At 42.0% G+C, this 24,787-nt stretch overlaps 1 protein-coding gene across 8 annotated transcripts in view; it reads right to left on the reverse strand.

Annotated features, from left to right (window-relative positions):
- Window positions 1-24,787, reverse strand: part of TSPAN4 (tetraspanin 4) — a 524,393-nt gene that overhangs the window by 306,846 nt on the left and 192,760 nt on the right. The window contains exon 1 of one of the 8 annotated variants that reach the window (XM_081880650.1): window positions 3,866-4,268. The exons of the other annotated variants lie outside the window; for them this stretch is intronic. The gene's annotated coding sequence lies outside the window, so the exon portion shown is untranslated. Of the gene's footprint in view, window positions 1-3,865; window positions 4,269-24,787 lie in introns of those variants that run through there. 8 annotated transcript variants of the gene reach the window in all.

Below are 24,787 nucleotides of genomic sequence, written 5' to 3' on the forward strand. Positions count from 1 at the left end.
TTATTGAGCAGTTAGTTATATGTAACTGAACAAAGTAACAACTGGAGTTATGAACACTGAGTTGGATTCAGAATGCCCCTTCCCTGAACTGAAAGACCCCCTTCCATTCCTGGAAGGGACTCAAATCCTGCTAGAGGAAAGGGGGACGAAGGCCATTTTCATGTCCTTCATGTTACCTCCCATGCTGTTCAGGAGGATCCCCCAATCCTCTGGGACTGCAGGGGAAGGGGGAAATTGGGAGGGGGTCAGAAATTGGTTCTTACGCTGAATTTCCATTTTAAGATTCTGTTGGAGGTCATTCTGTTGTGAGGGTGTTACTTGGGAGTCTTCGGGAAGGAACTTTTGAGGAAGGGCCTTGAGTCTTTATTGCAGAAAGAAAGCAGGCAGGTATCCCTCCATAGGGACTTCTCACACATATGGATGTAATTTGGTTCTACGTTTCTCCACATGAATCATATTAATGAACATTGACTGGAAATCCATTATGATGAAAGGAGACGTATCTTCAATATAAATTCAGTTAATCCTACTCTGTATTCTCTGTGGTCCTCTGTCTCTGCCAAGGCTCCTACAAGCCAGTCTGAAATGAGGTGTCAAGCCATGACATGGTGCTGCACTAGATTAAATATAAAAATGGCACCTAATCCCCATATGAAATGTTACGAGCGCTACAATCTCCAGTGCTTCCTTACCCATCACTACTATTTCCTTTAGAAAAGGAACAAAAACAATCTAGTTTGCTGTACAGTACATCTGTTTCCTTACTTTCAGTAGTATGCAATACCAAAATAAAGAATTGTAAAGCTACAGGGGGAAATGGATTGCAAGGCATCACTGGTTCACCAAAGTTCAGTCATGGTGGAATAATTCTAACCTTTGTAAGAAGATGATTTCAGCCAATCACTTTATTGTGCAGCTGATAGCCACTGTTAATATTAAATAAACAAGTTTTAAAATATGAAAATCCAAATAAAGTCTAAGAACAAATGTGCATGAAAAATTGGAAATACAATTTATACGAAACCTAAAATCTTAACTTTTATGATGTCAAGGTGATAATGATGGTTGTCACATAATTTAACAAATTTTTAAACACTGCATGCATAACAAGCTACTTTTGAAATTATGATGGAATCAGAGGTATTAAAACATATTTTCAGTTGACAAAATATTATCAGTCAGGTGCCTAAAATTTACGCAGCACAGCATATAGATTTTTTGAAAAATGAAAAATGACCACCCTTGCAGGCATGATTACAGCATAATGAAATGACATAAAAGGATGGAGAAGTCATGTGGAATGGACATATCAGTTTAAACCTGATACAACAAACAACTTGCCGTGAAAAGTTTGCCATTATCGTAGGCAAACTTTACATGTTATTGGAAAATAAGCAAGAAATAGGGAAGGTATTCCACCACAGATATGAAATCTGTATTCCAGTGAAATCTCGCAAAATCTTCCCTTTAAAAACTGAGAAGCCATTGTCTGGGACCTGAGGGCCTGGAAACAGATCCTCAAAGAATAATTTCTTAGGATAGCAAGAAGAGGTCCCAAAATGGAATGTACCCTTAATTTATCTCAGCAATTGGGAATAAATAGAACTATAAGCCCACTTTATCACTCAGCTTGCTAACTTTGTCAACATGCCGCTAAATAGGGTGACTTATTTTCCAAATATGCATTTTAGGAATTGCCTTCAGTGATCTGCTGTTTTGAAAAGGCTGTGTCAATATTCTGTCACATGCCCAAATTGTGGTGCATGTGACTGATTGAGATGGCAACATGCATAAGAATGGTTGCTTCAAATGTTGTTTCAGCAGCAGTCAACATCGGAGTGAGCCTTAAATAAGAGCAAAGGAGACTGTGATTCCCCTAGGACTTCTGAGATGGAGTTATTGCAGTCAGAGGAGGGCAATGTGACCTCCTAGAGCTGGAGCAATACTTGCACAATGGGCTCCTTTTGCAACAGAGTTTCTGGATTAGCAAATACATCTGGGGCTGGCCCTAGAGACAATTCCCTCTCCCACTTTGAATCTGCAGCCTGAAGATGTGGTCTGCTCCCAGGATCATAACACATGTAATGGACTGTCATGTAATGCAGAAGCAAAATATGGTGATCAGTGTGGTGTAATGGTTAGAGTGTTGGACTAGGAGAGCAGGGTTCCAATCCCCACTCAGCCATAAAGCTCACCTTGGACCAGTCATCTCTTAACCTGACCTACCTCACAAGTTTGTTGTGAGGATGAAATGGGAAGGAGGAGAATCGTGTACACGACCTTGAGATCCTCAGAAGATAAAAGTGGTATGTAAATTAAATTAAATTAAATTAAATTAATATTACACTGGCAGATGAAGTCATCATGCAGAGACCATTCCTCAAGATCCCCCTGTGATAAATAGGCCAGCCTTTGGTATTACAAAATGATTGCGTAGAACCATACAAAGCCTTGGTTATTGTTCCATAACATTAAGTACAGTGAAATTACAGCATGCTTATGTACTACATACTGCAGAACTTGACATTTTCACTGCTAATGTCACCCAGAGCTTAAGGCTTTCCCCCAATAAATCAGGCAAGCCCTTTTCCTCTATGTTCAGACAAGGTTAGAGGCTTATGAGATTTATTTTATGAAGCAACGTCAAAATTGTAACATATCATCTGCACTTATTGAAAAATTTTTAAAGTTCATAATCTCACAAGCCAAAAATTACATAAGCAAGCCAGTTTATACACCATGTATGCACCTTACATCTAGTGTTTCCACAGAAACTGTACAATGCACAAAAAACACATTTGCTTTGTTATACATAAGCTTGAAAGCTCATGGCTAGACTGTGCTTATAAAAATCACAGAATTGTGGAGTTGGAAGGGACCCCAAGGGTCATCTAGTCCAACCCCCACAATGCAGGAATTTCAGCTAAAGTCATCCAATCTCTGCTTAAAAACCTTCAAGGAAGGCAATTCTACCACCTTCCAAGGGAGTCCGTTCCACTATCAAGCAACTCTTACTAACATAAAGTTATTCCTGATGTTTAGTCGGAATCTCCTTTCTTGTAACTGTTGGTTCAGGTCCTACCCTCCAGAGCAAGAGAAAACAAGCCTGCTCCATCTTTCATGTGGCAGCCCTTGAGAGATTTGAAGATGACAATCATATCTCCTCTCAGTCTCCTCTTTCCCAGGCTAACCATACCCAACTCCCTCAACTGTTTCTCGTTGGGCTTGAAGTTTATACCATCCTCATGGTAGAATGCTACACTTGTTGGATTTCTGCCTGACATACAATTAAAAGCACATGAGGCCAGAAAAAGGATGGCAATTCAGTTTACATCCCTCCTCTTCTACTAAAACTTCTTTCATTTCTGGAGCCCATTATCCTTCCTAGGTAAAAATATGTACACTGATATTTATTTTCAATAACAATCCTGAAATAGCAGAGTTTTCTCTTAAATGACATTTAAAAAAAAACTTACTTTGGTGCATTTTTTCTTGTGTGGAAAGCAAAGAGGAATTAAAGTGTAATGGACTCTCAAGCTCACCATTTGACATCTTGTGATCTAACTCAGCCTGCTAATAATAAGCCTAGGTTTATGAGGCATGGAGCTGTTTTTATATATCAGCCTAGCTCCGTCAGCTTACACAGCTCTTCCTTCACCTCTGCTGCCACATTAAATCAATTGTCTTTATAGGCTGCTGTGGCCTGAGCAAGCAATGGGCTCTGAAGGTGGGGTGGGGGAGGGAAGGGATCTTAAACTTACAGAAGGGGAAAGATAGGGCTTGACTGCTTATCTCAATTTTTCTACTAAAGAAAACACCTGACAAGAATAGTACAGCATAAAGTTCATTACATCAAGTGCCTCACCTGAGTAGGACTGCTGTCCAAAACTATGTTTGGCCTGAATCTGCAATTTGGGAGGCCTGACTCCACTACAGCCTTGAGATACAATTAAGCACTGCCATCTTCATCTCAGCCAGGCAAGACTTTGATAAGCTGAAATGATATCCTCAGGCAACAATCCAAAAATCACCTCAGTCTCTTAATTTGTTTTGGGGTGGCACTACAGAGGGATCCAGGCCTGACATGCCAGAAAGAGAACAATAGTGAACACCGTGTGTTCCTTGGCTATGACTGAGGATAACTTAGGGTGATTGTTGGGGCTGGGGGTCAGAAGCATCAATGACCCATCTATTTCAATTTCATGAGGGTCTGAAAATGGAGGGAGATGTGCCCCCTTGGCCCATTGCTACAGGTGGCAGTTAATACAGAGGGCTGAAGAAAAAGTATTAAAAATCACAGGGCAAAAAAAAATCCTGTTCTTTGTGGACTAGATTTGTTTAGACACTTGAGTCTGAAACAGAACATTAGAGTCAGCATATAGTCTTCTGTGAATATAAAATATACAGAAACAAGCAGTACAATTGTTGGGGTTTTGGCCCCAAACATGGAAGACACAGATTATGCTCTCTGAGTGAAAGTTACACAGTGCTATAGTAATTTCTACAACAGAATCAAATTCTGACTCTATTGGGATTTGCCTCGTAATTTACAATATAGTTCTGATGAAAATATACTAGATGTAGGGCCAAGAATTTGACTGATCATTCATTATTTCCAGCTATGTAACCTCTCTGACAAGTCCCTTCAGACTTCACATTATTATATAATGTCACACACACCTAACTTGTGTTCCTGTCTTTTTCTGTGAGAATGTAGACCATCTGTTACTCAGAGGCACACATAGGCCTTGCACTTTTGAAAAGCTTTTTCTTTTCTTTTTTTGCTTATTGTTTTAATTTGGTAATCTTAATCTGGCAATTCCGTTTTCTTTTTCTGTCATTGTGAACTTCTTAAGGGTTAAGGTAAAGAAAAGGAGTACTGAAATATTTACAAATAAATCTGCTTTCTGCATTTTCATAGCTGCACTAGAAGCAATGGTTTGGTACCGAAGTGAAAATTGTCACTGACAATTCCAATATGCTTAGATCTGTTGTTGTTGTTGTTGTTTAAAAAAACACACAAAATGGAGTACAAACTTTAAACATTGCTTTTCTAACTCATGGTGAATTGCCATTGATTTGCTTTTGCTCTTCTGTCTCCATTCTCCACTGGGAAGCTGGTAGCTGGCCAGTGAAGTAATAACTAACATCTCACATAATCCTCTCTAACAAGCTGCCTCTTCCACAACCATTCATATGACTAGCACTTTTGAAATATCTTTTCCACACCATGCCCCTGACATCTAGACAGATGCAAGCATCTTGGGATTTTCTTGGCTTGGAAATAGCTGCCTTGCAGCAGCATCTATAAATTCTGCGTTGGGGTGGTGTCAAGAAAATGTGTAATGGATAGCAGAGAAAAAGTAGGCTCGTTTCTGTACCAGAAGCCTTTATCCTCTTTCTAAAGTGTTCTTATTGTGGACTCGCATGCTTTCCTAAACCATTTAAGACTCTTGCTGTGTAAACAGTCTACCTTACTACTATTGTCTACTTCTTGTTGTAAAATGTTCCAGGAAATATGCAACGATGGGATAGATTTATTCTCATTTTACGCTCGATTCAATTTCATTTCCTCCAACCTGTCCTTTTCACTTTGTTTTTTGCCAAGTGATCTTTTTGTCAAAACAGCATCACAAATTATGCATGCACACATATGGTTCAGATAAGGAATCTTGGGGGTGCTTAGTTCTCACTGAGGTGAAAACCTGTCACTGGGTTATACTATTTCTGACAGCAGTTGCCTCAGTCTATACCCATCCTTCACCATGAGGCATTTAATATTTGATCCAATATTAAATGTGTTAAAACAAATTTCAGTCAATAGAATAGGGTGGGTCCTAAAAACAAATACAGTGGTACCTCTGGATACGAACGGGATCCGTTCCGGAGCCCTGTTCACATCCTGAAGTAAACGTAAGATGCGTCTGCGCGAGTCGCGTTTCACAGCTTCCACGCATGTATTTGACGTCATTTTGCAAAAAGTGCAAAAAGTTATATGAGAACAGGCTGCCAAATGCAATCTTGGCCAAACTCTTCTATGAAATCTTAGAAATATGCATATAAAGTAAAAAACAACAACAACCAAACACCAACCCACCATTTTGAAAACCTCAACCACCCATTCAATGTATGCCAAAGCTGAACAATGGTGTTCCCTACCCGCAGGAATGCAACAAGCTATATACGTATAGCTAATGCCAATTTAAGGGACACGGGTGGCGCTGTGGGTTAAACCACAGAGCCTAGGACTTGCTGATCAGAAGGTCGGCAGTTCGAATCCCTGCGACGGGGTGAGCTCCCGTCGCTCGGTCCCAGCTCCTACCAATGTAGCAGTTTGAAAGCACATCAAAGTGCAAGTAGATAAATAGGTACCGCTCCGGCGGGAAGGTAAACAACGTTTCCGTGCGCTGCTCTGGTTCGCCAGAAGCGGCTTAGTCATGCTGGCCACATGACCCGGAAGCTTTATGCCGGCTCCCTCGGCCGGTAAAGCGAGATAAGTGCAGCAACCCCAGAGTCGGCCACGAGTGGACCTAATGGTCAGGGGTCCCTTTACCTGTTTAATGCCAATTTGAAACAATTTTGTCGATATTCCTCAAGTTAACTTACTATTGAGAAGAGAAATACTTTTTCCCCGAAAAGAAAAACTCCCAAAAAGAGAGAGATAAGCATAGGCCAGCATTAAAAGAGCTTCTACCTTCTGCAACACATGCCGTCTGAGTCACACCTCCAATTAAATCTCCAGAATTGGAAAATTTGGTCTTCTTGCTGAAAATTAATGTCACCGACCTGACATTTGGTAAATTGAGTCTTCTTGTAGAATTCCTCACTTGCTGCCTTTCTGTAGTAGCCTGATAGAGATTCCTTTGAAAATTGAGCTTGTCAAGTCAACTCATTCACTTTTGAATGATTGTTGGAATGTGTGCTCTCTGAATTAATTTGTTGCACTTTTCCCCATTTATTTTAGCCATCTTAAGAGTTGATGCCACTAGGGGGGAAAGCAATGATAACTCACTTCCTGTACAATAATAGGTGGTATCATAACCCACAATTGATTGTATTGCCTTATGTATTTATTATGCATACATACATGTGCATCTATCTGTATATCTATAAATATCTATGCCTGCCAGAGTCGCTTGCAGAACAGATGTCAGCAGACATGAAATGAAATCAGAAAACCAGATGAAGTGTAATAAAGACCAGCCAGTAAGATAATTGGATGGAATTTCTGTTGCCAAGTCAAGGATTTATGCTGCAGTTCCTACACCACCCAGTGTATTGAGCACAACAGGACATGAGGAGAATACAACAGCTAGAAAGTAAAATTGCCAATACTTTACTCTGAATAAAAGATTATGTCATTATAATCTACAGACATTGGTGAAAAATGTAAAAAGCTACCTTTTTAAGAACCAAGCAGAAAGATATAGCTTTTACCTTATTTTGCAGGTAAAATATTTCAGCAATTGAGAGTGCATTGAAAAAGCAATTTAAAATATAACATTAAGAACACCAATATTAAAATTCCCTAACCACACCAAGTTCCTTTCCTTATTCTATATTTGTCTCCCCATTCTTCTTTTCTCATTTACATGCTTATGCCATCTATATTCCCTTCAACTGGTGATGAATTTCATTCCAATAGTAATTATAGTGGTTCGTGCAAAACCAATTCCGACTCCAGATTGGGTCCGTTTAATATTTAGATAGACATTTCCACACCAGTGACTGTGTACGATCTAAGTTCAGACACAATCCAAGTAAGTTATCTAAACAAGCATCCAGTTTAAAAAGTTAATGAGTCTAAGATGCTGGATGCCATTAAATGAGTTTTGCAGGATTGTGGCTCAAAGTCAATAAATATCTCAACTATGAGAATGTATGGTGCTCCCAAACATTTGGAAGTGGAACACGGAGACCAATTGCACATCCCTTTGCTCTTGCTGCTTGCTGCTAAATGGCTGAACGAAGGAGATGGAAGGAACCCTTCACAGCCACTGCATCTCCCAATGATAAAGTCACCACCATGTCAGGGATAGCAATTGCTTCAGGGACTTTTCTTAACAAATACACTCTCCAGCTTTCATATTCCATCAAGCTCTTTTTTTCTTTTTTTTTTACTCTGCCAGCAGAATATGGAAATATATAAGAGGCAGAGGAGGAGGGTATTGCTGCAGAGCATGAGAGAGAAATTGGAAGTATCAAAAAGAATGATATGAATAGTGGAGATGGGCTGCCTCTGCTAAGACAGCAGAGGGGGAAAGCTCCACTTCTGGCAGCCCCTTTAGTTAGGAGAATGCTGTGGAAGAGCATGATTTGGCTAACTCTTGTGGGAGTCAGAGGGTGAGGCTTGTGGATTTCATTCTGGGTTCAGAGACTGCCCTAGGGAACAGTGCCACTATTACAGCTTGCACTTGTAAATCTGGATTTAAAAACAGGCATCACTGGCATCAAAGTGAGCTTCTATAAAGTTCAACTTATGCATTTTGTATGCATCCATCTGTCTTGAGAGACAATGGAGTGCACCTCCGGTGGTGAAGTCAAACCACTGAAATGACCTCTCCAGCAGAGCAATACGTTTGGCACCTGCTTGGCTGCAGGAGTTGCCAGAAGGAGGCGTACAAGGCACCATCCAACCATTTTAGGAACTCCACTCTGGATTTGTTGAGGGTTTACTCCTTAGCCTTTTCTTCTCCCAAAGATATCCCACAAGACAGTGGAGGTTTAGGATCAGAGTTTGCCTTCTCCTAGATGGGCTACCTTCCCAGGTTGACAAGCCCCATGTGCCCCCTCATTTCCCTCTGCAGCATGTGCAGAAACTGCCTTCTTGACCATTGGACCCACTATTAGTCTCGTCCGCTCAATTCACCAGCGGAAGGCCCTAACTCACTGACGGTTTGTGAGCCATCAGCTACCATCACGTTTGTGAGCCATCAGCTACCATCACGTGGTTTAGCAAGCCAGTCCCAGGTTTGGGCCACTGTTGCATGCTGACAGTTTCTATGAGCCACAGGTGAGAGCTGAGTGCAGGGTGGGAAACAAAGGGGGACAAACCACCCCAGAAGGAGCACAATGTGTCCCCTACCAGAGGTGCTACCCCTTCCCTTAACACCCCATACACCAAACATGCATGCAACACGGAGATCCCCAGTCTAGTGCTTCACAGGCAGTACAATTTGGGAAGGCTGTATTAAATGCTGCAAAATGCTCCTACAACATGCTCTTGCCCTCAAAGCCGGTTGACGATAGTAATAAGATTCTTGAGGAAAGAGCACTATAAATAATAAATGCTCAAAGTGCTTTACATTCATTATCTCAGGAAACTTTAGGCTAAATCTGTGACGTAGGCCAGCATAACTGATTATCCCCATATTTCATACAGCAAAGTGACAGTGGTTTGTTTAAGTCCCTCTAATGAGTTCTTTACTTATTTATAAGACCTCTTACCTGCCCTTCACCTTAAGTTCCCAGGGTGGGTTTCAACAATAAAACTACACAATTATAAAAACCAAATAAAACCGTTGCAATTATAAAACACATAAAACTGTTCTAAATAGAACAGAACATGTGGTAACTGAGCTGAGACTTCTTTCTCATAACTCCTGCTCTTATTCATTCTGCCATACCAGATCAGCCAACAGTGGTCCTTGCAATAAAAGCAATGATTGTTATGAGCCAACAGTTTTTTAATACGCTGGGGTAGCAGCAAGGGGAGTTAATGATGCAGTCACTGCTTCTGATGGTATGGGAACATAGGGTAGCTTATATGACCCAGGGTTCAGATAGTTCCTTTTTTAAAAAAACGCTGCTTGTGAGCTGTGGTATTCAATGCTAGTCCTACTCATATTGAAGTTAATGGAGATGACTAACTTAGGTTCATTAATTTCAATTTGTCTACTCTGAGTAGGACTTAGCTGAATACAACCTTTGGGGTCAGAGTCAACTAAATAGTTGCTAGTGGGAGGCAGCACAAGTCCCACTAATGCAATGGGGTTTCCTTCAGTGTGTGTCCCTGCAGCCTCCCTAATTGGTTTGGAAAAGGGGGTGTCAGGAGAATTTCCAGAATGGGGGTGGTGGGAAGATCATTGCACTGACAGAATGAGTGTATTAGTGCAGTGTTCCAATTCCAACCTAAGAATACATGTTGGTATTCAACTAAGTTTTAGTCAGAGTAGATCTTTAGAAATTAGTGAACATGATTATGTTTCGCTCATTAATTACAATGGAGTCTACTTTGAGTAAAACTTAATACCTGCCCTTAACTTTTAAGCATTTGATTGTCTCAGTTCCTGCCTCATTTTCACAAAGTTGTTGAATTCAAATACAAAGCAGCTGGATTTTTGCCATATAAATTCTCAGAAAATCTTAAACAGAACTGATAAGATGCTAGGAAGGCACACAAAGTGAGAATAATGATGAATCAGATAGGAGATACAGTGGTACCTCAGGTTAAGAACTTAATTCGTTCCAGAGGTCTGTTCTTAACCTGAAACTGTTCTTAACCTGAGGTACCACTTTAGCTAATGGGGCCCTCCTGCTGCCGCCGCGCTGCTGCCGCACAATTTCTGTTCTCATCCTGAAGCAAAGTTCTTAACCCAAGGTAGTATTTCTGGGTTAGCGGAGTCTGTAACTTGAAGCGTCTGTAAACTGAAGCATCTGTAACCCGAGGTTTTTAAAGCTGTGGGTATGTGAAATTTTCCCTTTTATATTTTTTTTGTTTGTTTGAGAAAGGTAGGCAAACAAGAATTATAGCAAGGCAATAAAAATCATGTGCGATGGTCTCTGCTTTCTAAATTCAGCCAGTTTATATCTTCATTAACTTAACCAAGAGCTGAACTTGGATTGATTGCCTTGGTAATGAAAGCTGATGTTATCTTTCATTAAAGTCAGTGAGGCCTAAATCATCAAAAACAGCTAGAGATTTTAGATGCTCAGGCCTCTTTATAATGAGACCATTTTGAGATGCCATGGAGGCAGAGGTGTTCCTCACATTGTGAAAAATTAGGTCAACTGAAGCCATTTCGGGATGGACATTGCAATATGAAGCCTCAGCTTATCACTAACAATGTTGGAGAAACTATGAAAGGTTAATCATTGCATGTGTGCATATACATAATTGTACCACCTCATTCAATTTTGTGATGTGGCTGACTACAGAAGACACTGCATGAGCACAGATAAAAACAGCCACCACCTATATTTAGCTACCCATTATGCCAGTTATGGAAAATCTGGCTTGAAGGCCAGATTCAGAAGTGGCCAACATTTCACAGGGCACTTTGATTGGGCAGGGGGCTCCTACCTGCCAATTACCTGACATCAAGTTGATTCTTCCTTTGCAGTCATAGCTTGAATTCAGCACTTTTTGAATTTGCCATCTTTTTCTGTCACCTTCCAGGCTTTGAATTCTTTCTGAACTTTCCCACATCTGGTGTCAGGCACAGGAAAAGGTACAAGTGTTTGTCCCCAAACAGCCTCCCAGGCCAATTTCAGAGGCCAGGAGGCTCTCATTAGGTCAACAGGCTAAAGGCTCCCCACCACTGCATTCTCCCTTCAGAGCATTTATTCTAACTTGTAAGATACTTCTATGTGTTGACCTTTGTTTGAAAGGACTGATTCATTTTAAGTGATGAGCTACAAATGCTTAGTGGTAACATTTAATCAACCCGTAACTTGGTCTTTGTTCTTCAAACTCTGCACCAAGGAACCCTCGAGTTTCTTTGGAAGTTATAGAGAATGCTTCAGTGAAAAGAAGGGTAGACACAAATTGCTAAAGAACAGCTTTCCTATCACTGTCAATCTTCTCCTGCAGAGCACAGCCTCAGAAAAAGAATGTTAAGCACAGTCTAGAGTACGTCCTCAGTACACATGGAACAACACTAAGGTCCAACAGGCATGACCAGTAATCCTTGTTGGCATGATTGGAAAACCAAGAACGTGTTCCAGAATCCTCTTCAATGCACAGGGGTTCTGTGCCGAATGCAGAGTTTTCTTAATAGACAAGCTGGTGTGTGTGGAAATTCGAAACACATTGTGATGGGTCAATTCTCTTGAAAAGGAATGTCTATTTTGAAATCACAGTGTCCCCGTGTTTCAGAAAGTTCAACAGCTGTTTTTAAAAGGCTCCACACTTCTCCTAGGCTGACGGCTGACGTGAAGCAGGATCAGAACAAGCCATAACACTGCCGTCAGATCCCCTGATTCATGGCTGACAGGGCTTTGTTCATCTCTGCACAACTGACTACATAGGGAACTGATGGTGGCTTTTTGTGGCTGTTTAGCTCAGTGAAGCAGAAAGAATATAAAGATTGACACCTTGACTGCTGGGGCAGTTAAAGGGTTCTATTGTGCAGCTCTCTGGGGTCCTTTGCATCAGGACCGTAGGACACATCTTGAGATTTTAAGAAGCCCAGGACCCAATACTCCATTCGTTCCCATCAGACCTCACTCCTAGCATACGACTTTTAATGTGGTTTTCACAACAAGTCTGTTAAGGCAGAAAAATCTCTCTCGGCAGAGAGATACAGAGAGACAGGCAAGACAGATAGAAAGACTCATCTGCTTGAAGTTAATTCAACATATCATTCCAAAAAGAAGCTCAGATACCCAATCTGTCAATAACTGCTGTTTAAGAAAGTTATTGACAACCTGGAATGTGTTCAGAGGAGGGTGACAAACATGGCGAGGAGCTTGGAAACAAAGTTCAATGAGGAAAGGTTAAAGGAATCTGGTAAGATAAAATGAATCTGGACAAAAGAAGTATGTGAAATACCTGTCAACAGGTGATTAGGGACAATTCAACAGATTTTGTTTTTGCAGATTACTGTACCCACAGACAGAATGGACATTTCTTATTTATCATAATGGACTATATGTGAACAACTTGTGGCATAGTCTTGATAGTACTGTTATGAATTTAGGAGTCTGTCAGTATGGAGGATACTTCGGGTCCCTTCTGATTCTTGGGACCCTGTATCTATGAGGATAGAATGCATAAGAGGAAGTTTGCAAAACTAGTTCGTTTGTCAAGGCACCACAATCTAGCATATCCAAAAAAGTTGTTCTGTGCCACAGAACAAATGGGTGGGCCTTTCCTCCACCCTGTTCACCTAACTGCTATGAAGGATAACAATGGACAGAGTTGTGTTTTGAGCAAGTTGGAAATCTGAACGCTGGAAGCTGCAGACAGAGGGGCATGTCCTGTTCTGTGCTGAGCCTGTATTGGACTTTGAGGTTCCCCTGGAAACCAAATGGAGAAGAAAGATCTGTTGGGCTGTTAATGCTATGAACTCTTTTCATCCTGTGTTCAGGGTGCATATATGTGTAAATAAAGCCATATATCTTAAAGGCACCACAGTCTCCACTGACCTTCATTCCAAGGAAACCCAACCCCGGGTAAGCACTTGGAAACCCTGGAGTCTCTCACTGGTCAAAGATTGGGGTGGCATCCAAAAGTACTCAATAGAGGAATATGCATAGGCTATAAGACTTCAGCACACCAGAATAGTGATTTTGTCAGGGGATACACCAGACAGCTACATAGTAGAGCTATGAACATTGAGGTAAGGGGCAAGTGGTAAACATTATGCAGATAATTATAAATTAAGATGACTTTGCCTTTCTGGTAGCTGATGAAAGACCATTTTGGTCACTAATGAATAAAACTGATGCTTGCATTTCGAAAGTCCAAAATAGCATGTGGGTTTCACACCCCGTAAGCAGCTAAGGAAGGAGCCAGTATCTTTAGAATAAAATTCCAGTTCTGGAAATAGCTTTGTAAAAATGCAACAATGGAAAAGCTAAAACAAAAACAAAAAAAACTCTCTAGGTTAGTTTTTGCATCACCTTAACAAATATAAGGAGCGAAGAAGGAAACTGAAGTAATTATGTTATGTCACTACAGTGGTACCTTAGGTTACAAACGCTTCGGGTGACAAACACTTTGGGTTACAAACTCTGCTAACCCAGAAGCAGTACCTCAGGTTGAGAACTTTGCCCCAGGATGAGAATGGGAATCATGTACCAGCAGAACAGCAGCAGCAGGAGGCCCCATTAGCGAAAGCGCGCCTCAGGTTAAGAATGGTTTCAGGTTAAAAACGGACCTCCAGAACAAATTAAGTTCGTAACCCAAGGTACCACTGTATTGGTATAGTTATGGTAGACTTAGCCATAATAAAATCAACTGATATGCTGACAATAAGGATAATAAAATATGCTTCTGTTGAGTGAGCTGTGAATGTTGTACCACAAAATGTATTTATTCTGACACCGATCTAACCATATGTATCTGTGGAAAGTTGTAGATGCATAATGGCATTCAGGAAATGCTCTACAGAATTCAAACATTACCTGAGGAGAGAGGCCCAAAGGCAATGTTATTTGGTGCACTCAGTGTGGCGTTTGCCCTCCTAGGTGGGTCATAAGGAAAGGGTTAAATGAGTGTGAAGTGATTGGCCAGTGGGAACCCAAGGGGAGGAGTTAGAGTTGGAGTTGGAGTTGGAGAAGGAAGAGGGAGGATATGTCTGTGGGTTGGTCTAGTTTTGATGTGAGAGAGTGAGAGAAACTGTTAAGAGGAGTCAGATAAGACAGTTGGGATAATCAGTTAGAAGTTATTAGGAAGGTATAGGCCGGTAAATAAACTAAGATTAAGAAACTGACAAGAAAAATTATCTGAAACCATAAACTTGTTAATACTTATAAAATAAACTTGCTTATTTGATTTAATGTTAACAACTGTCTGGACTCTGTGTGTACCCAAGTGAAATGGATTGGTGGCAGCAGGGAAGCAAACACAGTGGTGGCACAGAGATCAATAGACCGTCAAATGTCCGGGGACCCTGTGTGATCACCACACTCAGTTCCAATATAGATTAGGGACAGAGGAAAATAGGGTGGATGATCTTACACTAAGACTTAGGACACTTCCAGATTAAATACTTATTGTGCAGTCATCCTGATTTGTTTGAACAAAGTTTGAGAGGAGGTTATACAACACCAGCTGCTTTTTGAGCCTTCATTCTGATTTGAATGAAGGAAGGAACACATCATCATGTCAATCAATTGCTATCCTCCATTTTCCAGTACATTTGCCCACTGCCTTCCCGGCCACAAAAAATGTCAGGTTTTTGGGAAGTGGGTTTATTGCACAAGAGCACCAAATCCACTTAATGGTGCAATCTGAATTTGCCGGTCTGCGACTGACTCCCACCTACAAAATAGTAGCAGACTAGAAGGATCCTTGGAATTGGGACCTCCCAATTATAGCAATGCAGTGGTGTTGGAAAAGCTGGGGTGGGAGAGAGAAAGGCACAAGCTACTTAGCCAATTCAATGTGTAGTTTTGTAGACAGACATGATTGCAGGCGCCTAGAATATGACAGCTTTGTGCCTGTGATATATCTCTTTATACATTTCATAAAGCCTCTCCAAAGTTTCCCAGCTTTCAGAATCTAAGCCAAAAAGTCACTACAACAAACTTCCTTAGCCATAGTCATCTGGTATAGAGCTTTTTTTTTTTTTTTTTTGTCCAAATTAGTAACACTTAGCAAATAAGCAACAATATGACTGACTTCACTGATAATTCAGTGAGATTGGAGCTTAAAATGAGCTAGTGTTCAATTGCAAAATGTGTAAGGCAGGGGTTGGCAAACTACGGTCTCGGGCCAGATCAGGCCCGTCAGGGTTCTAAATCCGGCCCGCCCGGCCATTTAAGAACCCACCGTGAAGCCGAGACTCCCAGCAATGGCAACAAAAGGAAGAGGCCAAGCAGCGGAGGCTCTGCCAATCAAACACCGCACCTGGTTTACCTCAGTGCAGGGACGTCTCTGCCAATCAAACGCCGCGCTGAGGTAAACCAGGTGCGGTGTCTGATTGGCAGAGCTGCCACCGCTCGGCCTCTTCCTCCTGTCGCCACTGCCGCCCTGGTGCCCCTGTAGCTGCTGCTGCTACTCTGTGTCCCCGTGAGGGGGCAGCAGCGGTGTTCCTGGAGGAGGACAGCCAGCCTGGGCTAGGGCTCGGCGGAGCATTTGCCACCATGCTCCCATTGGTGGCAGACATGACGGTGGAGGACGATGAGGCCAGTGGCGAAGTGGCCTAGGTGGCGGCCTTCACCTCCAGGGAGCAGGAAGGGGCGGAAACACCCGCACGGGGCAGAAGCTGCAGGTGAGGCACCAGCTTGTCCTTGTCTCCATCTTCGTGCATTGAAGAGGTGTACCGGGCAGTGAGCACCGTTCTCAGCCAGCTCCTGCAGGCTCCTGGCTTCTGAGGCGCCCAGCTCCCACAAGCGTGCCAGCCCACTCTCCAAAACTTCCCATCTGGCCCCCAACAGTGTCTGAGGGACAGTGAACCGGCCCCCTGTTTAAAAAGTTTGAGGACCCCTGGTGTAAGGGGCCTCTGTGCAGGTGTAGAGTACATTTCCCCCTCAATTCCAAGTAGCCACAGAAACCTAGATGTATCACACAGGGATTTTAGGCTAAAGAGTCAAGCTTCCAGATAAACATTTTTATTAAAAAACAAACAAAACCTATTTGTCAAAGTTGGTTGTTCCTAAAACATGGGTGGCAAGCCTGTGGTCCTGCAGATGTTGCTGAATTACACTCCCATCAGCTCCAGCCAACACAGACTATGGTAAGGGATTATGGGAATTGTAGTTTATCAACAACTGGGAGAGGCACAGGTTAGACATCCCTGTCTGAAAACTAAATTCTTCATCTCCTGCTTTATTCATTCTGCCCCAATTCCTGAAGTTGGTTCTGCCTCTCTCACCATCACCCCTAGTGCAGTATCAATATGCCAATATACACATTCCATATACCAAGCTAGTTTTTCAGTACCATATTTCCTGAAATCACTCTTCCCCATTGCAAAAACCAAAGCACACGATTCTGAATCAGAGGACATTTTCAGGTTCCCTAAAATACGGAAAAGAATAGGGGGATAAGAAGCAAACTTGCAGAGAAAACCTCCTCCCATCCTCTCCCCCCCCCCACCGCTTCACCAGGGGAACAGAATCCACTTTTAATTTTGTTTTTATTCCTTTTCCACAAATATAGAATGAGACAAGGAGCTTCCAGCTTGGAAGACAGAGGAAGAGAGCACATCATGTTACCTAAAAAAAATGCAATAATGCAGAAAGAAAGAAGGCTAGAGAAAAGGAGGAAGGAAGAAAAAGTATTGAAAAGGCAAGAAGGGAATAGGTATTGCTGAAATTGTGTCATATTTCTCACTCAGAAAGCATGGTTGGTTTTGGTTCAAATGCTTAGGTGTGAATATGAACAATTCACATCGCTAGATAGTCTGGCCCATCTTCTTGCCTGGACACCACCCTCTTACAGACAAGTCTATGCACAGCCAAATATTTGCACTTGTTCTCTTTTTATGTACACCATTCTTTTTTCTTGTTTATGCAGATATGCACAAACTTCGCAAAATGTATTTCTGAAGAAAGGAGAATTGGGACACGTTTGCTTAAAGCTTTCTTTATATTATTATTATTGTTGTGTTTTCCCTCTTCTAAACTGTTTTGACTTTTCTTACACAAACACATATCTGTCCCCCATGCAGTAGGCAGTATGACAGCAGTTATTTTCTTGGTTTCTAGCCTTAGTCATGCATTCAAGCAAGCAAGAAAGCAGTAACCCCATCCTCCCAAGCCCTTGCTTGAGATGAAACTTCAAAAAAAATATAACATTCCAGAAACCTGGAATATAGCTTTCCCCCTGGGTATCCTCATGGGTCCGGTCAATGTAATCTGCTCCCTTATTTTGTTTTATAGCAAAGGTCACCAGAATATATATTTCCAGTTGGGCTAAAAACAGCAACAGTGTTTTACATTTCCTTTGTGCCATGGATTCTACAACAATGGCAGAAAGCCAATCAATTAGTTAAACTGCAGTAAGCAAAAGAAGGAAGAGCAGGTTGAGATGGCTAGTGGCTAGAGCAAACAGAAGATGTCAGTACTCATGTCTTCTATGATTAATCTGGTAAGAGAAGTAGGATATGCATCTGAGATCCCTTCTGCATGTATCCCAGTCGGCTTGGTTAGTGCTATGATCACTCCCACACAATTTATTCCGGATGCACAAAAGAGCTTCCAGAGTTCCTCTGATGGTGTGTTGAATATACTAGGCAAGTATTACAGAAACCACGAGAGCCAGCAGCAATCCTATCAACCAGATATGTGCAAAAGGAGCATGAAAGATGGATTGCACAAAAGATCAATATACAAGGACTGATCTTTTCAATACAACGAGAAATCAAATCTTTGGTTGCTTTAAACACCATTTTTGAGGCAAAGGAAGATGCCATCTTTTTGGAGTTGGAACTCTCACAAACATTGACTACATCTGGTGTGCATCTGGTGTGTAAATCAGGGGTCAGCAAACTTTTTCAGCAGGGGGTCAGTCCACTGTCCCTCAGACCTTGGGGGGGGGGGCGGACTATATTTTGAAAGGAAAAAAAAGAATGAATTCTTATGCCCCACAAATAACTCAAAGATGCATTTTAAAACAAAGTACATTCTACTCATGTAAAAAAACACCAGGCAGGCCCCACAAATAACCCAGAGATGTATTTTAAATAAAAGGACACATTCTAATCATGTAAAAACATGATGATTTCCAGACCGTCAGTGGACCAGATTTAGAAGGTGATTGGGCCGGATCTGGCCCCCGGGCCTTAGTTTGCCTACCCATGGTGTAAATCATAGGATCTAACATGTGTTAGCCTAACAGGCTTCAAATCATCTGATGCTGCTTTTGTTTTGTTTTTTAAATTATTGTTATAAGAAGCTCTGATAACATTTAACATTCTGAAATGTGTATAATAGGTATGTTTGCAGACCTGGATATAGGGGACAGAAAGCTCAACTTTGAGATCAGTGGCAGACCTTGGTATGTCAAATTTCAGTGGCACCATGTGTGATGCCAAAGCCTCTTGCCTTCCATTCGACATCACAGTTGTGGCATCCCCAAGGCTCCACACATGTGTCGTATTCAATTAGGATTGCTCCCAGGTATGTGTGCACAGGTCACCTGCATTATGCAGATCTTGAGATCTTTCTCCAGAAGGATCTATCCCAGACAAAGCTGATAGGCCAATGAACAAGTCCAAGATTATTTTCTTCTTCTTCTAATAGTGATCTGACTACAGTGGTACCTCGAGATGCGAACGGGATCTGTTCTGGAGCCCCGTTCACATCCCAAACAGAACATAAGATGCGACAGCGCGTCTGCATGTGCGTGGGTTGCATTTCGCCGCTTCCGCGCAAGCACGTGACGTCATTTTGATCGTCTGGGCATGCGCGAGCGGCGAAACCCAGAAGTAACGCACTCCGTTACTTCCAGGTTGCCGCGGAGCGTAACCTGAAAGTGCTCAACCTGAAGCGTATTTATCCCGAGGTATGACTGTATTTGTTGAGTTGTTCACATTTAAGGGAAACACATCAAATGGCAAGACTGACAATCACTCTTTTAGGCAGTAATAAAAACCAAGCCTTTAATACAGAAGCAGATGCTTCTAATAATAAAGTGGCAAACTAGAAATAAACTTTCTCAGGGCAACAAAAATAAATCTCTGGAGCTGTTGCTACTCAGGCTGCAATCTGAAACACATGTATTAGGAAGTCCCACACTGAACTCCCGTCTCAGGAAACAGGCATGAAATTGCACAGCTGGAATTTTTTTATGCCCTTTGCATGACCGCTTCCAGAAAAGGCAACTATATATTTGGATTACATGCTTGAAATCCATTTACTGCATACAAAGCATACCATAGCACTTTGTTACTACAAGTCAATATTGCTAATGGCGATAGGACACACTGAGACTGGGGGCTTGTCCAGACGTCCTCGTCCCATGCCTAGAAAGCACAGGTCCGAGAGGTTTTCTGTGTTTTTGGCAAGGGTATAAGCGGCTTTCCCGGGGAAAGGAAAACCTGACTGTTTTTTCTCCGATCGAGTGCTAAAGAGCGGTTTCCCAGGGGAAAGCAGTGAGACAAGACCATACGCCCCGGGAATGCAGCCTGCCTACAGTCACCAGCAACTTCCCAGTTCAGCTTAGGCTGGCTCTAGAAATAATAGTATGTGCAGTGAGTGGGTCATAGACTCACATATGGGGTCTCTGCCACAATACATGCACATCTCCCATTTTTGTAGTTCTTCCATCCTCAAAAGGAAGTGTTGTAGGCATTGGATATATGCCTATACAGTTGTACAGTACCTTGAAGTCAAACAGAATCCATTCCAGAAGTCCGTTCGACTTCCAAAACATTCAGAAACCAAAGTGCAGCTTCTGATCAGCTGCAGGTTTGCGGCATTTGGGAGTCAAAACATTGGGGAATCAAGCTGTTAAAAAACCAAGGTACTGTACGACTGTAGGTTCGCATCTCTCTCTCTTTATGACACACACACAGTGGCAAGTGCAAGCACATACACAAGCAGTATTCTTATACAGCAAACCAAATGAACTAGATTGTGTCAATATTACCTTAAGTTATTATAAACCAAAATGGAAAAGCAAGGAGCAATACATACAACCTCAAAATAAAACTGAGCACATCAACATTAAGTTTCATATTAGGGTTTGTGCATACCTTGTGTTTTGTCACCATGCATGCAACATGGAAATCCTGCTGTATACAACAAGCCTTTTGCTCTTGATTAAACAGGTGCTATGGGAATTTTCAGCCCATCCTTGATCATAATTAGAGCTGTAATCCCTGGTTTTTATGAACATACACTGGGTTTTAAATCAGCTTGGACAATATTTTTTTTAAAGATTACTACTGTTTGTTTTGTTTCTGTTCTTAGAAAAAAGGAAGAGGGAAGAAAATAGATTATTATACTCCAATTAGCCTTAAAGGATAGATGGTAAAATCATTTGAGCATGGACCCATATATACAAACCTCTATATTATTTCAAACAGGTGCTATGTGTGTTATAAAAGAAGAAGCCCAATAGTCACCAAGATAAATGGGGGTGAGGAGAGGGCGATTATAGGGTGCCCACTTCTGGAACTCCCTCTCCCAGGATGTCTTTATGGCTCTTTCACTGTTAGTGTTGGGGGTGGAGAGAGCACTTAAAACTTTTCTTAGTAATCAGGCTTTAGAGCCTTCCCGCAGAGCCATAGATTGGGGGGGGGGGGCTAGCTGGGTATTTTGCCCCAGGTAAAACCTTCAGGGGGCGCCATTGAGGCTCCCAGCCTGTGTGTGTGTGTGTGTACACAAATGTGCATGGGGGGGGGTTCCAAACTGGGTCTTTGACCCGGGTGAAATAAAGCCTAGTTTGTTCCCTGCCTTCCTGGACATTACAGCTGCTGAGAGTCTTGTTTGTTTATACTGTTTTCCTGCATATGCTGCTCTGATCTCCTTTGGGAAGGAGAGCAAGATATAAATAATTTCAATCAAACCAACAAATACATAAATGCTCTCTAGGCTGTCCAGAACAGTTCGCTTTCTCTATTGGACACAACAAAAGGCTCATCAGTTTGATGGGCAGCACCAGGAAAGTGAAAAGAGAGTGGACCCCTGGCCAAGCTGCCACTGCTGCCTAGGTCAAACAAAACAAAGACACAAACAAACAAACAAACAAACGGAGAGCCTGAATTATTAAACAGTTGTAAGACATGTCAAGTGAGGACCTGCAACTGCTTTCAGATGAGAAAAAGGAAGGAGAAACATTCTGCCCACCCGACCTCCTGCTTCTCAGCCATGCTTTTCTCTTTTTTGTGATAGTGATAATGCCCCTCATCTCACAATTCAGTTTGTGGAGATATACAGAGATGCAGCATTAGAAAGAGGATGAACAACCATGTGCGCCCGCCTACCCCAAATCCTTCTTTTTCCAACCCTCCTTGCTGTTAACAGGCAGCCCAGCGCACATTCTGTACACATATCTAGCAAATGACAGGACACTGGCATCTGCAATCTCACTTGATGGCAGTAATCAATAAGCAGTGAAATCCTCACTGAGCAATTCCTTTTCCTTCTGGCTACAAAGGCAAATGAAACTTAGGCTGTAAAGGCAAAATACTGATCAGAGGAGGCTCTGTGTATGTACAAGCAGCAATCTCAGCTCTGATGCGGGCTTTCGGGTTTAGATATTTGACTTTGCATGCCCCCTCCACTACACAGGCACAATGTTGTGGGCATAAAATATTCAATATATAGCCAAATATCTCCTGGCACCCGTAGTTTATAAAGAGGCTGGTAATATTCCTTACTCTATAGACATTTAGAAGCTCCCGCTGCCAAGAGGAAGTTCCCAGTCTGTTGGGGGGGGGGGGAGGTCCTGCTCATAGCCAGAGAGCAAAAAAATACAGTGGAAGCTCTACTTACGGACATAATCAGTTTTGGAGGTCTGTGCGTATGTCAGTCTGGGTTGCTGGTAGAAGCGCTATTGTGCGCAGGTGCATTCAGTGGCAGCACGCTTCTGCACATGTGCAGATGGTGGCAGCCACTTCTGCGCGTGCACAAATCGCAGCAAACCCGGTATTTAGTTCCGGGTTTGCCGCAGTCGCAACTTGGGTCAGGCCCAAGTAGAGGCTGTCACAAGTAGAGGTTCTACTGTAGAAGGAGAGCAGAAAATAGACCAGCAGCCTCAATGTGGATGAGAATTAACCACTATCAGTTACAAAAGCCACACAAATTGAGGTGACCGGGGGCTTACTTTCTCAGAATTGTTTGGGTGCTTTTTTCTACAGAAAGCAAATCAATTACAGAAGAGACTTCAGTGTACTGGAAGAAGCAACGATCACCAGTGTCAAGGCAATGATTCTTCAGCATCAACTTCGTTGGACTGATCATGTTGTTTGGATGCCTGATTATTGTCTTCTAAAGCAACTACTCTATTCCGAACTTTAAAATGGAAACCATAATGCTTGTGGTCAACAAAAGAGGTTTAAAGAATTGGCGTACTAGCTGGGTGTTTGACATGAGGCAGTACAGCACTTAGCAATTCTGGTTTTCTGTAATATAATAATTTAAATTGCAGATACAGCAATTCACAGCAATTCAACATAACAAGGGAAAACACAGGAGATCTCCTAGTCTCTGGCACAGATTGCTTTACAACATATTGAATGTAATACAATTCTTCTGAAATCTATTAATTTGAAATACACAGCACTTCACATGAAGTGGGCTTTGTACAGTGCAGCCGGATTTAATTGTATGTTATGTAATAAGAATGCCAAGCACTTGCAGAGACCTTTCTTCTGTTTGGCGTGCTTTACAAACATTAGCTAATTCATCCACGTGACGCCCTGGGAAGGTATGTAAAAGGAAATCACTTAGAGGGCAGCGGATGCTCTCTAAGGGCACACGTATAACCTGGGCAACAAAAGGATTTGCTGCGTTAGCAGCAAGTCTGGGAGCACAATTTATACAAGGTTGCAATGCAGCAGTGCAAGCACACACAACCATTCAGGAAAGCTTCTTTTTCAAGTGACAGGAAGGATACATGGCAGACATAAACCAATGACTGGATCCCTGCCAAGTGCCGAATCTATACTGCAGGGACAGGGCTGGCAGAAGATCTTTAGAGTGATAAGAGAAGGGTCTAACAAAGAAGCCATGTGCTACAAGGTGCGGAGGGGAGACGGAGCCCAAAGTTAAGGTGAAAAGGATTTGTCATTCACAAATAGGATAAGCACCTGCTTTTTTGAAGCAAAACTTCATACATGTTATACCTCTTTATAAATAGTAATTCCCCAAGATTTGGGACCCAGACACATGCCAGTTCAGTGCTGAGGAATGGCACCACTATTCCTAGGCCAGGGTCTACAGTGAACCAAACTGTCTGCTTTGGTCTCAAAGGTGTCATGAGCTAGATTCTTCCTAGCTCCCACACCCTTGGAACATCCAGCAAACAATGTAGACCAGCAAATGGATATACTGTTTCATAAATATGTCAACGGATTCTTGGTTGGGGGGGGGGGAATAAAAAGAAGAATAAAAACTAACACAACCTATTAAGTGCAGAGAGCTGAGGCATAAACTTGAGGCATAAAATTAAGACAATTTAAGCACTAAAAAGCAAGGAACTGTAAAACTGAGCAATTCCTGCCACTAACAGCCTGCAAGGTGGCCTTATTTCATACAGCAGTAAAAGGGAAATCAAGAACTTTGCAAAACCAAGAGGACCCTTGGGATATGCATTTCAGCATCACCCTGCCACCCCCGCATTCAATTTGATACTGTTTTTGCAAATACCAGTTACATAAGAGCACAATTGCATTCCAGGTGATGAAAACATTAATATCTTCCCCTGCAATATCCTGCAGAGATGTTTCCCCTTCCATGTCCTCAACCCCTTTCCACGCTGGCCCTTCTTCCTCCCCCGCCTCTTCCACTCACCATTAGAAAACTCTTTTTAAAAAAACACCTTCCCATCTTATTCTGCAGCTTAGCTGTGACCCAAAGGCCCATCATTAGAATGGTCTTGCACTTTGTTTCTGGGCTGGATTAGACCAAGTGTCTTCAACCCTTTCAGACCCAGGATCCCCACTTTTACCCCTTTTAATTCTTTAGCCAGGTGGAAACATTTCTCTATAACCAGGCCTTTGGCTAAATAAACATCAGGTGGCCTTTTAAATGTGTTTGTGAAAGGAGGGTTATTGGTTTGCTTTTGCTTCATTTTTATGTTCTCATTTTGTATTTTTATGTTGTGAACCACCCTGTGATCTTCGGATGAAGGGTGGCATGCAAATTTAATAAATATAATATTAATAATAACCCAAACATGCAACTGGGGACACATTTTTATCTTTTACCATATATATATGCTCCTATA

The sequence above is a fragment of the Podarcis erhardii genome (assembly GCF_964252035.2).
Source record: "Podarcis erhardii genome assembly, chromosome: 1".
NCBI classification, from domain to species: domain Eukaryota; kingdom Metazoa; phylum Chordata; class Lepidosauria; order Squamata; family Lacertidae; genus Podarcis; species Podarcis erhardii.